Below are 14,668 nucleotides of genomic sequence, written 5' to 3' on the forward strand. Positions count from 1 at the left end.
TCCTAAAATACATAAAGAAGGGATACCATTATGTCCAATAGTTGATAGAATCTATTCTCCAACTTACCAACTGTCTAAATATCTAGCCAAGATTTTAGAACAACACATTCACAACTCGGTCCAGTTGTGGAAGTCATCAACATCTTAGACAACTTGTTCCCAAGAAACATCACTATGTTGGTCAATCATTGTTTAACTTCGAACTATTTCGTTTGGCAAAAAGCAGTCTACAAACAACTTACCGGATTAGCCATGGGTAGTCCCCTTCTCTCCTTCTTGTGCTGACTTATTCATGGAAAACCTAGAGGAAAAAATCTTATCTCAAATTACCCCAAAACAGAAAACTTGGTACAGATATGTAGATGACATCTTTGTCATTTGGAATCATAAGAAAGAAGAACTAATGGATTATCTCAACCAAATCAATAGTTTCCACCATACCATCAATTCACATTAGAAATTGAAAAAGATGAAAAACTTCCATTACTAGACATCCTAATAAAGAAACAAACCAATAACAGTATTAACCTGTCTGTGTATAGAAAACTTACGAATACTGGATGTTATCTCCATTTCAACTCGTCACATCATATATCCCAGAAACTTAGCATTATCCATATGCTTAAGAAAAGAGCTATACAGTACACCACAGACCAAGATGACTTACAAAAAGAATTAACTACAATATCCAAAGAGCTATCCTTAAATGGTTATCCTAAAAGACTCTGCAACAAGATTCTCTTTTCAGATATACCACAAAGACAATGTGATGACACCCAATACATCAGTACTATAACTATTCCATTTGTCAGCAACATTTCCAAAAAAATTGCCTATCCTTCTAAAACTACACAATATTAGAGTAGCATTCAAGTCATTCAATACTATTCGGAAATTTTTAAGATCACCGAAAGACCCTCATCCATTCTACAAGTACTCTGGAGTATATAATATACCTTGTTCCTGTGGTGTTAGTTACGTTGGTCAGACCTCTAGAAGCTTCGAAACAAGACAGAAGGAGCACATAGGCTATGTTAGAAACAACAGACAAGATATTTGAGGCCTTTCTTCCCACTTTGCCTCTACCAACCATCTTATTGAGTGGGATAAGAGTCATATACCCTATGTAGAAGAGAACTACCATTCCAGAACCTTCAAGGAGGCTGCTATAGTCGCCCGTTCAACAGGAAACCTAAATAAGAATCAAGGTCTAATCCTACCGGAAATTTGGAAAACTTTAATTAGATCACTAAACATAAAAGAAATGAACTTTCACGCCAATTACATTATGTCTCATAACAAATAAATCATGTTCCCGAGACACACGCATTGTCTCACACAGTACTAATTTTGTATGAATTAGAACTGTCAGTTAAAACCTAGTCTGTTACCTTCATATCACTTACCAATTGTATCCCTGAAGATGCCGATAGCAAAAATCGGTGAAACTAGTAGGATGATAAATTAAACTCACTTGACTAACATTCCTAAAATGTGTTGTAGTTTCTTATACAAGTAGTCAAGAAAGAAAATCACACTATAAATAGCAAAAGAATTAAGTGGCATACACGCTTAAAGAAAGAAAAAGTACAAAATGAGTAGAAATTGAGCCTAACAATACCTATCCCCCAAAAAAGACACAGGACAAATCCAAGATACACAGGAATAAATTTGCATTTCACAACATTAAAATTACGCATAAAAATAACTGGAAATATGATAAATAATTTGATTGAATTATCTGATGAACAACAGGGTTTAAGAGAATAAAAATCAGATCAACAATTAAAGCAAATAATAGAGAAATCATCAGAATACAATAAACCTCTTAACATGTGTTTTACTCATTTAACTGAAGCATTTGACAGAATACAGGTAAAAGACATAATAACCATATTAAAAATAAGAATACCAAAACAAATTTCAGAACTAATTAAGAATGAGAGTGCAAATGATATTGGGATTGTGGAATACTGATAATGAAGACAGATTGAGAATTTATAGGCTGCAGACACTAGCAAACAGGAGAAAGAGGGAGTTGATATAATTGAGACGTATAAACTTCTGAAAGGGTCATACAGGATTTCAGTTGATGGAATTTTTCATTTTATGGAGGGTGAGGAAAAGAACAAGAGGGCATCCTTGGAAGCTGAGAATGAATTCCACTAAGAATGGGGGGGTGAGAGCTAGATTTTTCTCTCATAGAGTAGTGCATGACTGGAATGAATTGCCTTTGGATGTTGTGTGTACAAGTAGCATGAATGAATTCAAGAACAGGTATGACAGCTGGTGCGAATAGTATGGCCTCCTTCCCTGAGTTCCTGACTCCCTGGAGGTCTCTCTTAATAATATATACATCAATCACAGTTCTATAATAAATAAAGAGAACAAGGAGAGACTGAAGAAATTAAATAAAACCAAAGGAATTAGGAAAGGTGACTGAATAATTCTCACCTTATATAACTTTATGATAGATGAATAAATAATTTAAAAAAAGTAAACAAAATGGAGAAGTGCAGAATACGAATTAAAAATGAGAAATTAAGAATAACTGGATATGCCGATGATGTAATCTTACCCAGCAAAACATATAGATGGTTTGCAGAAAAAGATTAGAATACTAAATACGTTCAATAATACATTAGGGGGGGGGGAACAGGTATGAAGATAACAGAAAAAAACAGAACTGAATTAAATTAAACAAAACTAAATTTAATTTAATTAAAAAAAACTAATTTAAATTCACATTCAAACAAGTTAGAAAGATAAAATATTTAGGAATAGAACTAAAATAACTATGGCATCACACAAAATGAAGTACCAGAACAAGCAACGAAAAGTTAGATTATCTAGAAGAATAAATAAAGAAACAAAAATAAGTATCTACAAAGGATTTATCACACTATTACTAATATATGCAGAAAGCAACACAAGCAGAAACTAAAAAAAAAATTAAACGAATGAAACTACTGAGATGAAAACATTAAGAAAAATTGAAGGCATAATAATATTTTACATTAGTATCTCACAAGTCTGAGTAAACTGTAAAATACAGCCAATTATTGGATAGAAAAATGAAAATAATGCAAAAATCATATGGACAGATTGTGGGATAACAGATATCAAAAGAAAAGAGAAGCAGATAAAGAGCGAGGAGAAGATATTGGGACAGTTTGGGAAACAGCAACACTGCAAGCAATTAGACTTAACCTCCCTACTGGCCAATGTGGATGAAATAGTGACACCAAATTGCACTTCTTATCCATGTTATTCAATTGGGTTTTAGAGCTTCGTATCCAGATTTATCTCTATGTCTATAGATGTTATGGCCGGTTGGGGGGGGGGGGGGGGGGTAATGGTGAAGGAAGGCTTTCCCTTTCTTTCACTTTTTTTGAATCTGTAATGACATAGCAATTAAACATGTGTTCACTGGTCAGCTTGTTTTTCCAGGAGATAAAAAACATTTTTTTTAGAAGAAAAATGCTCTTCAGTTAAAAGACTCTGATAAATATTCTTTGCTTCCTAGACACGAGTCATTCATGATTAAAAGGAATTCAGTTTTAAAAATATGGAATTCTTATTTACAAATAAAAAACCAAATTAATCTTACCTGGTTTTACTAGTTTAGGTTTCAGACTGCTTCCGACTTTATATCTATAATTAGTTGCTTCAGGTAGTTTCTTATCACTCCTATAAAGAATTACCTCTAAACCAAATCTCTGGGTATCTTTGTTTTCTTCCATCCAGGCCTGACACATCATAGAAAATGAGATATATGGATAGAAATAAGCTACACCAAGTTTTGCCTCATATAAGGATGATACTAAAACATCCCAAAGAACTTTGAAAAAACTGAAATGACTCACAGGAAAACAGATGGTGTAAAGACCTGAGTGATCACATTCAATGATTGGAATAACATCTAAACGTTCCCATACCAATGGTTCACCTTCTGTAGTAGCACTCTGCCATACAGTTAAGTGAGCCTGTCTATTAAAATAGCAAATGATTTCTTCATAGTGAGGAATTGGTAAACTTACAGTAACTGGATCGGAACCAGGATTAAAGTGGCATCCATGAGGACCAACCATAATTATAGGTGATGCCAGGGCCTGCCTGGTTGCATCTCGGACATAGGATCCACCATTTGGCTCACAATCAAACAACACACGAACAAAAGCCATTACATCCTCCACTAAGGCACCTTTTGGAAAATCAACTTCAACTCCAGGTACAGTATCAACCTGCAAAATCCCTCCAAGAGCATTTATTTTTTGGCAAGCTTCAGGGAATGGTCGTTCTACAACAACAGTGAAGAGACTAAAATGATAGGCTTTAATAATAACACACCCGCCTTTAAATGCAAAATTTTCTTGTGGTATCCTCTCCCATTGGGGGGTAATTTCCCTAGAGGTATTACTACAGAGACACATAATTCTGCCATGAGGACCAATCTTTTCCTTAACTGGCAAATAAATAAGTGCTGGACAGTCTTCAAAAAATCTGGCTCCATGAGGTTCCACTGATACTATTTCACTGACATGCGTTTGTCTGCAATTATCCGAAGGAATAAAAGATGGATCAGAAATAAACTCAAGATAAAATTCATCACGTGTATAACCAGAAAGGTTGTTTTCAGGAATAATCACAGTAACATTTTTATGCTTCAGTAGTCTTGTTCGACGTGTATCTCTCTTTATTTCTTCTCCTTCAATAACTTCCCAAGACGCATTAGAATCTGTCTCTATGTCGGTCAAATAGCCACAGTCACTACACACAGAGCTCAAACTTATACGCCCATAGCTTGAATCTGAGCAACTGGAGCAGGAGCTATAATCACTTGTGCTGAGGACTTCACAACTTCTGTCAAGTCGTCTGTCACGAATTTTACACAGTGATGAAGGTTTGCATCCATTAATATTTGGAAATTTCTTCCAAGAAAAGCTACCTCGGTTTCTCTGCTTTTTCTTTCTGGAACAACTGGGTAAAGGAGCCATTTCCATCTGGATCCAAAAGTTCAGGGAAAAATGTTGTCGATAACATTCAGCTCTATATTAATGCAGCACAAATAAAAAATGCCTGGAGCTTAATCTGAAAAAGAAAATAAAAGAGAAAAAAAATTAGAATACCAAGTTTTATGGTTGCAATACATATTCACTTTGAAAGTTTTAGCTAAAAATCATATTAATTTCGAATATTTTAATTTCTTTTGAGGCCCTATGCTCCTAATGAAGTGAAGAGGACTAAGTAAGTTAATTTCTTTTAGTGCTATTTTTCTTATTTATAAGAAGGTCTGCTTTGAACTCACACAACATACAACTTCAACTGTTGTACATTTACATAATCATTCAATCCATGCTCATATTTTCAAAATACTACACCTCAGTTCTGTGACAAAAATGAGGAGAATGAAAAACAGGAAGGAAGTAAAGAGTTTTTTGAGTGTATTTTGGAGTTGTAGTCAATGACAATTATTCAAGTTCAATAGCATTTACATTCTCTAATCAAAGTGAATGATAAACTATTTACTACTATTTTTTCCTCTGTTTGTTTCCCCTCCATCTCATGGGCTGAATGGATTCTAACAGTGTTAACAGAAAAACATTATGGTTAATTATTAAAAGCTATGGAATTCCAAACAAATATGTGAGAATAATCAAAGAAACCTAACAGTGTTGACAGAAAAAACATTATGGTTAATTATTAAAAGTTATGGAATTCCAAATAAATATGTGAGAATAATCAAAGAAACATATAAGGGAAGTAAAAATTGCGTTATTGCATAGCAAACAATATCTGAATGGGTTTGAGATAAGATCTGGTGTAAGGCAGGACTGTGTAATATCTGGGTTATTGTTTAATATAGTCATTGGTTGAATTATGAAAAAAGTTACAGGTGTAAGAGAGAAGTAGAATCCTATATCACAGTTAGAAGATTTAGATTATGCTCAACATAATTTTGATATCATCAAATTGCAATGATATACAAACAAAATCAGAAGCCTTGTATAAAACATCTGAATTGGTTGGTCTTAAAATAAATATGGCTAAAACAAAAATGCTTAAACTATATAGCAAATGCTACAAAGAAATCAAAATCAGCCAGCATGCTGTAGAAGTTAAGAATTTTACATATTCTTGGGAGCAAATGTAGATACTGAAGGTGGAACTGACAGGGATATAATGCAAAGATTGGCAAAAGCTAATACTGATTTCAGAAAATTAAATAATATATGGAAATCTTCAAAATACCATAATAAAACCAAAATAAAGATCTTTAAAAGCAATGCTAAGGCCATGTTTTTATATGGATCAGAGACATGGAAGCTGACCAAAAAACAGGAAACAAAATTAAATAATTTTCAAACAAAATATCTGTAAAATATTTAAAAAATTTTTAATATTTTACAGATATTTAAAAATTATGTATTTAAAATTAAAAATATATATTTAAATATTTTAAATATTTAAAATATTTAAAAATATTTTTGTCCTAATGTTTAACAAACAATGACTTAAAGTTGACCGTACAAAAAAATGCAGAGGTGGATTGAACCCATACTAAGAATTGGCAGCAGAGATTCCTAGAGTGACTTTGACATAGATTCCTAAAGGAAAACAGAAAAGACTAAGTAGAAAGTTTTTTTACCTTGGGTATATATTATGTTAAAGATACCAAGCAATTTTATAAGATAGGTATTTTAATCCTTTTTTCCAAGTAAGCAAACAGACAAGTAAGTCAAGTTTGTGGTTGCACATAGTGCAACACTAGGCAACTTGTCGTAAAGGTGGAGCAAGCTCTGATCACTTTCCTTAGAATTTTCCCCTAATGTAAATTTTTTAGGTCTGGCTCCCACTGACGAGACCTCAATAAAGGTCAAAACCGGTATGGGTAGTGACCATTACCTTAATGTATAGCATCATACATTTCTGCAAGGAAATGTGCTTTACATTAGGGGAAAAGTCTAACGAAAGTGATCAGAGCTTGCTCCACCTTTAACTCGAGTTGCACTACGTGCAGCCGCAAAATTGACTTACTTGTCTGTTTGCTTACTTGGGAAAAAGGATTAAAATACCTATCTTATAAAATTGCTTGGTATCTTTAACATAATATATACCCAAGGTAAAAAAACTTTCTACTTAGTCCTTTCTACTTAGTGCAGAAACAGCCAAGAAGTGTAAAGTACAGTTTGGCAAGTTCGTGGGAGTCGAGACCGATCACAAAAGGCTCTTATTGTATATTATTATTATTGTTATTATTATTAATTGACACCACCAGGGACTCATCAAGGGAGGATACCTGCATTACAACTCCGTCTCCACCATTCAATCACCAATTGACTACAACTAAATCAATGCCATCTACTGCCAACCACCACTGGTATTTCCACAGACAATCACAGACATCCATGCCCATGGCAGGATTCAAACCCTCAGCCTTTTGGCTGGAGAGCGAATATGCTATCCACTCAGCCAACCAGGCCAGCCAATACTGATCCCATAAACGGGACCTATAAGTAAAGATATCTGCTTACACTTGGATAAAGTTTAAACCAAAAAATATAATTTCGTGCCATGTTTAATTTATAGTCTAACCATGTGATAAAAACTTTCAGCCACAACAAACAGTTCAGTCAGAACAGAAAACAAATTGGAAAGTGAGAGCATTAACATAGAAACACTGCCATAATTAGGGTTCAAATAAATTATTTCTTCAACATCCCTTTAGCAGAAAATTAGATGCTACTTAATGAAATAAGTTTGTAAAACTTCACTAAGCCCCAACACCACTTCACTCACACCAACTTGCTGTTACAGTCCTCTATAACAATGATGTATTACTCAGGAATGAAATGTAGCTGATTAAAAATTCTTGAAATTAAGAAATGCCAATTTCATTATCAACCTAAATAACTTACTTGAATGCACACATGTAAAAGAAATTAACATTAATATAATTAAGCAAACCGCCTTACAGACAAATTTGTGAACCGAAAGGAAAGTATATATTCTAATCATAAGGTCACATTACAGGGCGAAGGACCAAGAAGGGTCATATGCTTATTTTCTGATCAAGCATAATCTGTTTTGTTCACAGTATATTATAAAAGATATTGATGTGGGGCATGTAAAAGTTGATAGAAATATGTGAATATTTTTCTTGAACCAACTAGTAAAATCAATGATAAGCTGTGTGACGTGAGCAGTTTCTAAGCATATCATTAGCTGAAAAGCAATACTAATTTCTTTGTAACAGAAGGAATTAGAAGTCAAGCAATTTGGTCTCAGTACAATTATCTCCCAGATCATCCCATAAGACTAAAAAGATATTGTAGTTGGGGTTAACAACAAACCTGAGGAAAAGCCTAGCTTCTTCCTAAGATTTGTGCTGAATCCAGAAACAAGACTTTTCAAAGATCACCAAAGCATGATCTGCAGCAGATGGAGAAAGCTTACAGTTTACATATTCTATAACTTGTTACAGTTTATATATTCTATAACTATGCATAAATACAGAAAAGCAGTGCTGTCCATGGAGGCAGATCTTGGGGGGGGGGGGAATATATTTATAATTATTGTTATTATGTAAGTATCTCCATGGAGTCAGAAGACTCATCGTGGGAGATCCATTTATTCACACAGTAGCCATCATACACACAATTCTCCTTAAACTCATGAAGGACCCACAACCATCTCTGGCAAATCTGTTCACCATTCCTCCAAGAAAAAACCTAGTCCTTACACTTGCTAACCACACTTATATACAACTTCTGCTAGTGATCCTTCGTTCTCTCCCCTCTTGTCATGTACTGAAAAAAAGTTCAGTGGCAATCCCATAAAACTCCTTTAATAACTTACATACTTCTATCATGTCTCCTTTTTTTCGTCTATCAGCTAATTTTTGAATCCTACAGACTGTCAATCTATTCTCATAGGGAACATTCCACAGGCCTGCCACAATCTTTGTCACTCACCTCTGGATCCTCTCCACAACTTCTTCATCACCACAGAATCCAGAATCAAGGAGAAATTACATAGATAAATTCCAAACTAATATGTTCCCAACAATGAAATTGAAAATCTGAAAAAGGAAAAAGAATTATGTATCTTTATGCTGTGCACTTGTGAAGATGAGCCTCCTGTGTGGTTCAGTCTATATCAAGATGTCCTTTGGTTTTTAATCTGTTTTTTTCCTCCTGCATTATGGTAAACTAACCAAAAAAAATGTGCAATTAAAAGACATAATACACTGGCCTTAGAGTCTTAGATGCTTCAACTGAAATTCCAAACACTTATAAAGGTAATTCATTTAAAAACTCTGAGATTCTCATTAAAAAAATAAATAAAAATTGATATGTTGCACTTATGCTGCATCTTTTGCTAAACCTGATATAGAACTGGATAATGTATGAACAATATCAGTCCTGAAACAGATGTTGAATGGGTTTTTTTTCTTGCAAAAAATCTCACCATATATGACAACAGGAACTGGTTAAGGTATATAAGTTTAGAAAGTGTAAATACAGCTGCAATTAATTCTTGGTAACTTCTTAAACAGCTACAGGATTTCTTTCAATCATAGAATACATAGTCAATGGAAGTTTGGAACAGAATGGAGTAGAGGCCAATCATTTTTCATATCTGAAAACCATCTCATTCCCCCATTCATGTGCCATCTCCTACCATGATGTGACTCATGGTTAACAACATGTGGTAAGGATCTATCTCTTCCACATATTGTCATAAGTATTCGTGGCTGTAGATCTACGTGTTCACAGGGTAAGTTTCTGTTCTGAGGAAAGAAAAACCAGAGTTTCCATAAAAAAATCCTCTACCTCTGTATGAGACCAGCTAACTCACCTTTAGCTGAAAGAGACCAGATAAAGGTTCCTCATGTCATAGACGAGAATCGAACCCAGGTCTTTCTGACCAAAGGGCTTCATCTATAGTGCCTGAGCTATGGAGGCTCTATTAATGAGAATCCTCCCTAACCTTCATTAAATAAAAGAGAATATTCAAACACGAACACTACCAGTTTCAATTATTAGTGTGGTATAGGAATATGCACAGTTTTCTAGTTTTTAACCGATGGTTTTAAATGCATGGCAAACTCAACTTTACGATAAGAATAGCTGCCAAATATTGGTGTAGCAAAGTTTCCACCTATTGTATTGTTGCTTAACATTTTGATAAGCTAACCAATTCTCATCCTGTAATGAGTTTATCTATAAATGGTGTTTAGAGTACACAAAATACAGCAAGTGTAAATAATTATCTGATCTCTATGGCCATCTGATAACCCAATTTCCAAGTGACAACAGAAAAGCTAGAACTGAGCTTCTGGGAAACTTATTATTATTTCTGTTAACAGGTATTTTCATGGAGTCCAAAAACTCATCACAGGAGACCCATAAACATTGTTTACAATATACCTCCCACAATGCACCCAAAATTCCCTATGGGAAGAAGAAACTAACCATTTTTAACAATACCTACCTCTCCTTAAACTAATTTACTGACAAAGAGCTGACAACCCATTCCACTCATTCAGCATCCTCATAGCAAAAAAAAAAAAATCTAGACCTCATAGACTTGATAACTGAAACTTTACTCAACTGGTGGTTTTCTCTCATCTATCAATCACCACCTACTACATATTGAAAAATTTTTTCCTATCTCCATTCTACAAAACCCTTTTAGCAGCTTGAATATTTCTATCATGTTGCCTCTCTTCCTTCTATCTGTCAATTTTTGTAACTCAAAATCCTCAATCTATTCTTGCGTAGAAAACATTCTTCCACAGGCCCAAAACCATCTTGGTTACCCACCTCTTAAACTTCTTGAACTACAGGATTTCTTTCAAAAATGCTTATCATAACAATAGAAAGATGCATAGCATAATACAACTGACCACAAATCGCTATACAACCAAGCACTATAACTTATAGTGCAGCTGTGAGAGTATTCTTATAACCAACAATGCTCAACAACCTATTGCTTAATATAAAACAATCAACTATTTAGACTTACGTGCTGGTTTGAACTCATAAGGTTTACTGGAATAAATACAGCACATAAATAATTAAACACATTTAAATCAATCCTATATTTCACAATATAAAACACTTCACCTGTTACATATCACTAAAACACGATCTGTGGAAGCTGTATCAATGCAATTAATACAGAAGACAACATCAACACTGCATAAAAAATAAAAACCACAATAACCAATATCCATAAAGAAACCAAATATGAACAGTTAATCCCACTCTCTTCATAAAACTTAACCAGCTTCAAAGTCAATGTGATTGTATGGCCTCATGATCTCTTCACATCTATCTTTACTATTAGTATTAATAATGTGATTGTCATTATAAGATTATTATGAAACATTGATGGAAGCAATATGAAATATTATTGTCAAGGCTTGAAAAATTTTGTGCTAGCTCACCAGTCAGGCAAATCTTTCACTAGTCACTTGCACTCATGACAATCCAGAATAGCTGCCATGTGTGCTCTGGCAACCTAATGCAAATAATCTAGTACTTATGTCCTTGTTAACCACACATCCTTAGCACTTCTGGAATGACCTCCCCCTTTTTCTCCCATATTCTGTCATACTGGAAAACTTTTCAGCATCTACGCTATAAAACTTCATTAGTAACTGATATGTTTCTATCATATCCTCTCTTTGCTGCTTATCAACTAAATTTTATAACCCAGAAACCTTCGTTTATCCTAATAAGAGACAACACATTCTGCATAACAGTTGACATTTTGGTACCTCATCTGGACCATCTCCAATGCTTCCACATTTTCAAGAAATCCAGTCAATGAAATCTATGCACAGTGCTCTAACTGTGGATATATCAAACCTTACACAGAGTGATAATGACCTTCTTATATCCACAGATGTCAATGTGCTCTTCAAAATCCACATTCCTTTGAAATGTTTTAACCACTTTTATAACATTATCTGATATTCAAATCCATTATCCCCAAATCCCTATCTTATGAAGTTCTATATATTGTTATTATTATTATTATTTTAGTAACCTCCATGGAATCAACAGACTTGTCTTTGGGGGGGGGGGAGGTCATTTTCGGTTCATTTTTATTAAAAAAAAAATCAGCTAACGCCTTTTTATTCCTATATAGGGAGTAAAGAAATAAAGTATATGAAAAAATTGTGGACCATTCCAATTTCTCAACAATGAAATCAAATTCTGTCTGGAAGCAAAGTTCTGGATACCAACTGAAAAAAGATCCATTTGAATATTCCCCAAAAAAAGAAATATGTCCACTACATCCAGGTCACTCTCCCACCATTCAAACACATTTCATTGCTTCAAGAAAAACACAAAGAAGGTTTCATCTAGAAACTGCTTTTTAATTAACGTTAATATCTATTTTCAGTTTTAATAACATCTTTTCAAAATAATCAGAATTATCTTCTTATACCTAACAAAACTGTACTTATAAAATTCATCATCCATTTGTTACTGGCAAAAGCAAACATCAAAGATTCTTCTCTCTAATCCATTCTCTAATGTGAGGCCAAACAAACCAGAAACATATCCTGTGATGCAAGAGTGACCAGCGTTTGATAGTGTTTTCTCTTCTTGGGATTTAATGCTGCAACTTTCATGATCAAATATCTAAAACTAGTAGTCCAGTAACTGTCAGATGATTTGGCCATTCCAAGTTGCATTTTTACAAAAAAATAATAATAATTTCTAGTATATTCCTGTAGAATGGAAAAATCAGGGGAATCCAGTTGTTTTTTATTTTAATCAGTGATATGAAATACCCATTAACAACACCAACTATATTTTAATTTTGAAACAAATGGTTACATTTCAATTTCTCATTTACTTATGAAAATGTTGACATTTTGCTGTTCAAGATGCACTCTATCGAATTATTTTGATTTTAAAATCCAGAATATGATCAACTATCCAACCCTTACCTCACCAACAAGGCTACTTTACTATAAGTTTAAAACTCTCATTTCTCCCGCCAGCTGGGATTTTTCATCGAACACACAATTAACTGACATAATGAACTGACCCCCATAGTCTTAGTTACTTCGGCTGTAATTCCAAAACAACTCTTCATGAAATTCACAAATAAATAAACAAAATATTAATTACAGCTCCCTTTCACCCTTTTTATTTATTTATTTTATTTTTTTTTTTTGGTCAACAGAGTACAGTACATAGTTTGTAAATTTCCTAAGCTCCACGTTAGTTACTAATCGCGACTATAAAACAAGAAACCATCCTAAAGCTGCATCGAATTGGCTACAATCTGCAATATAAACTTACACACAAACAAACTAGTATTCAGTGAGAGCGTAGATGAGGAGGTAAGGTAAGGATTGAGTCAGGTGTGATCCCCGAGTATAGTGATAGTGAAGTGATTCCGACGATTGTACGGCAAATTACAGACTAGTCCTAATCATGAACAGTCCGTACGATGACCTAGATTGTAAACGACTGCTTGCAATTTTCAGACATGTGACAGGCACAGCCAGGTGATATACCATTTCTTCACGGATGATCTTAAATTTGTCACAAATACGCTTCATCAGTATTTATCGTTCAGAAATAGCGAGATGTCTTATCCTCAGAGCATCCAACTTCGTTCCACCCTCTTTGGCCACTGGATACGAACCATCAAACATCATATATCACAAGATGTTGAAGTTACAATTCATGTCGAGATCATTCATGCACTTATGACACATTTTTTTATTAACTGTCTTATCACCCACCCACCCCTAGTAATATATAAATAATTTTTTGTCTAAATCGCTCCGAGTCACAGACTTCCCCGCCATCACCTATCTCAGAAGTCACTTTAGATGTAAGACACATGATTTTATAAAATTAAATAAAAGATTCCTATAACTTATAATAGCAAAGTACTTACTTTCCTTATTTCCATGGTCATTATCAGATTATCCATTATTAAAAATTCGCATTTTTTTTTCAATTAGTGCTGCACGTTGCGTTTATTTACTGACACACTGACCTGCAGGAACCAGCATTGTGCGTCTAGCAACTAATCTAAAATTCTGATTTTCACATACTGGCAACGCATTTCCCATAAGCAAAACAGATGGTATCCATATACCCTTTTCACTTTTTGCACAATATTGCATATAACGCCATATACACCCTTATAAAACTTTGACAAAATATTACAATGCACAACTCCATAATGTCTTTCATTCCGAGCGTCAGTCTTACAATAACACAGCGTACTCCCTAAATATTTGATTTGTCGTTAATTTTTTTAAACAAAAACAAAAAACCATACTTTTTTCAATATTTATTGAATAAATATTACTTAAAAACATAAAAATATATTTATAATTATATTATTATTATTATATTTTAACTATAACTAAGATTATGTGAGGGGGTGGAGAAAATGATTTGAACAGACAAGCCTTTTAAGAAATCAAGGCCGTTGTGCTTTTTTGTCCCGCCAAAACATGTTTCGGATGCTGCGGGATGTTTAAAACCCCATAAGAAAGGGCTAGTTGAAATAATCATCGATTTACTTGCATAAAAAAATCTGTAGTGATGTTTTTGTGCTATATTATATGCTTGATAAACAACGTTACTATGCTTTCCAATATTAAATGGTCATGTAA

The sequence above is a fragment of the Typopeltis vanoorti genome, chromosome 21 (assembly GCF_054136105.1).
Source record: "Typopeltis vanoorti isolate ZY-2024b chromosome 21, IOZ_Tvanoo_1.0, whole genome shotgun sequence".
In the NCBI taxonomy this organism is placed as follows: Eukaryota; Metazoa; Arthropoda; class Arachnida; order Uropygi; family Thelyphonidae; genus Typopeltis; species Typopeltis vanoorti.